General features: G+C 37.7%; 1 pseudogene; it reads right to left on the bottom strand.

The window, feature by feature from the left end:
- Positions 1 to 19: 19 nt before the first annotated feature.
- On the bottom strand, positions 20 to 1,171 carry LOC141817659 (uncharacterized; annotated as a pseudogene).
- Between the last annotated feature and the right edge of the window lie 2,226 nt (positions 1,172 to 3,397).

Genomic DNA, 3,397 nt, shown 5'->3' with positions numbered 1-3,397 from the left:
GGGGCTGATTTTGATGTTGAGATGGTTGGGAAGGTTGTTGTTGATAAAAGGAGTTCTCATACTTCAAATTTGGATGATTCTTCCACCCCGGATTGTATGTGGATGAAAATGGATCATTCTTTGGTTGGAATTGAGCTCTAGCCAAGGCGGCTAATGATTCATCTTGTTGGAGGTTGGGACACAAATCCGAATTATGCTCTTGACTCGAACAAATGCCACATACTCTCACGGTTTGATTTGTGGATGAAGCTATAGGAAAATTTTGCTCCTTGCTCATGTTATTCAAAGCCATTTGTTTCACCAATGATGTCAATTCCAATAGTGAGTTTTTTATCTCCGACCTTTTCTTCATTTGAAACTACTTGAACTTCACTAACCCCTCTAGTAAAAAGTGCTCTACTCCCAAATTGTTGTGAATTCTTCGCCATGTTAGAAATTAATTCTCTAGCTTGCTTAGGGGTTTTGTTTACTAAAGCTCCTCCGACCGCCGCATCTATCATGCTTCTATCCATGGGAAGCAAACCCTCATAAAAATACTGAACAAGAAGTTGCTCACTAATTTGATGTTGAGGACAGCTAGAGCATAACTTCTTGAACCACTCTCAATAATCATAAAGGGTCTCTCCCACCACTTGTTGAATGCCACAAATACTTTTCCTTATGATTGTGGTCCTAGATGCCGAAAAATAATTCTCCAAAAATGTTTTTTTCATTTCAATCCAACTGGTGGCATGTCTATAGGTAAATAATATAGCTAATCCTTTGCAACTCTAGTCAATGAAAACAGAAATGCTCTCAACTTGATATCTTCTTCAAAAATCCCTTGTGGCTTCATGGTGGAGCATACTATATGAAACTCGTGCAGGTGTCTGTTTGGATCTTCTCCAGATAACCCTTGAAACTTGGGTAGAAGATGAATTAAGCCCGATCTGAGCTCGAAATCCCCAGCTAACTCTAGATAAGCAATGCAAGAGTACTGATAACCATCATCAGGAGCTGCAAGCTCCTTCATAGTCTTGCTGTTTTCTGCCATAGGACTACTCAAATGTGAAGAACTGCTTTCAGCCACGTTTGATGCTCTCTCTTGAATTTTCAAAGATCTCAGGGCTCTTAAAGTTCTCTCTAATTCTGGATCGAATTTTGCTAAATCACCACCTGCGCTCCTGGTCATAAACTCAACCAAGGATGAAGAAACAATTAGATACACAATCGAATCAAGAAAATTAGAAACAAAGAAATGTAAAACTATGCACAAGCTCAAATCAAACAATCTCTACTAGTGATCCCCGACAACGGCAACAAAATTTGATAGCCCTAAATTGATATGTCACGATTGGGCTTCAAATTAATTAATTGTCGAAAACCCACAATGAACACAAACAAGATGAGTATAGGGCCTCAAGTCATATTTTTTTTCCAAGGAGTAGTAGATAATTGTCTGAGTCAAGCTCAAATGTCATTCTTTTTGGGTTTCTATATGTAAATGGGTTTTGATATTTTTCAAATGAAATGTGAACTCAAAATCAGTAAATGAAAAATGCAAGTTTGCTAATCTTGAAAAATGCAACTATTGAAACAAGGTGTGAAACAAACCTAAAAAAAATGCAATTCAACCAATTCAATGTCTCAAACATATGCATCTAACCTTGAAATATGTCGTCGCTAATTATAAAATGCAAATTCAATTTCTCAGATTGTAAGGAATTAGAGTTCAGCTAATGACTTTAGAATTCTAATGCAAAAATTCAAAACAACAACAAAGTAATGGTAAGAAATTGAAACATGAAATGCAACTAGAGAAACAAAGAAAAGGAAAAAAGCTAGGCTCGTGTAACAAATTGATGTTCAAAGTAACAAATCTAACTTGCAATCCATCTATCCAAATTCACTTAACAAGCAGCTAAAACCAAGGCTTAAACCAATCAAACCTAAAGAACTGATACATGAACAGTTCCTGATACGAAATAGTGCCAAAGAAAATCAGAAATTTAGATTAAAGCTTTCAGATACAAGAATGCTAAAGAAGTCTGAAATTAAAGCTAGGAAAACTTCTAAGCATACCAAGACATAACATCATCTAATGTAGTAACTGGATAAACCAAATTCAAGAATTCAGAAATGCAGTTTATAGAAAAACAGAAATGAGAAAACTCAGATTCTCTCTTCCAATTCAATTCCTTCTTGCCGTAACATAAGATCCAATTGAAGATCAGAAATCCCAGAATAGCTCCTCTCAATCCCAGCTCAGCTTGCTCTAAATCAACTCTAATCAATGCAGCATCAGAAACCCTCCTCGCTGCGCCAAACAGAGCCAAACCAGATTCTGGAAATCCAGCTAAACTCCTCCAAATTGCTTGCAATTCGATGCTCAGGAACCCTCAAGAACCTTCAAAGAACCCTTCTGAATGCACTTGATAGCTCCAATTAGGATGACTCAAAGAAGCCAGCTGAAACACAGCGACAAGAATCAAAGCTCTGACGAAACCCACACCAGCCGATTCCGATCGCGATTGACACCAATCCAAGGTTGTAGTTGCCTTCTGGAATCTAGAAATTGCTTTGGAAGGAAGAAATCTGAGCTTGACCGCACGAGAATGATGACAAACAGGGAAGAAAAACGCGATGAAGAAGAAGCTATAGTGTCTCGTCGCGGCTCCTGTAGCATTCTCGTTAAAGCTAGGTTTTCAAGTTTTGAATTGAATCGGGTTCGGCTCCGATTTAGTTCTGGTTCAGTCCTGATTCAACCCAACTTTGCTCCAATTTCAAATTGGTTGAGATTGAATTAAGCTTGAGTCTTAATCATGGGATTTGGGTTAATGAATTAGGTCTGGACTCGATCTCAATTTAACTCGATCTTGATTCCAATCGAGTCCTACAAAATCAAATTCAATTAATGTAAAATTAACCATCAAATCACAGAAATTAAAATCAATCATCCAAATATACATCATACCACAAATGCAATCAAATCACATCCATTAAATAATTAATTTTTCACATAAAAACCCAAAATGAATCAACAAATTGTATAAAAACCCTAACTCATCACTAGCCTGTGTCGCCTTGATCTTCTATACTATAAGTGACTGCGCCATCATAGAAATCAACACTCCTCGCTGAGTCTGGCCAAGCTCTACCAATCCCAGCTCAAAAAATTGCCAGACCAGATCAGTAACTGTCACCCACTGACTAGCCAGAATCCCATGAGATTTCCGACTTAGTGCATCAGCTACCACATTAGCTTTCCCTGGGTGGTAGATGATGGTACAATCATAATCCTTCAGATACTCCATCTAACGTCTCTGTCTGAGGTTCAGCTCCTTCTGAGTGAATAGATACTTCAAACTCTTATGATCAGTGAAAATCTCTAAAGTAACTCCGTACAAATAATGTTGCC

The sequence above is a fragment of the Curcuma longa genome, unplaced genomic scaffold (genome assembly GCF_044706935.1).
Source record: "Curcuma longa cultivar G26 ecotype Majalengka, Jawa Barat unplaced genomic scaffold, ITB_CL_G26_1.1 contig_21481, whole genome shotgun sequence".
Taxonomy (NCBI): Eukaryota; Viridiplantae; Streptophyta; class Magnoliopsida; order Zingiberales; family Zingiberaceae; genus Curcuma; species Curcuma longa.
This window is presented reverse-complemented; position numbering and strand designations above follow the sequence as displayed.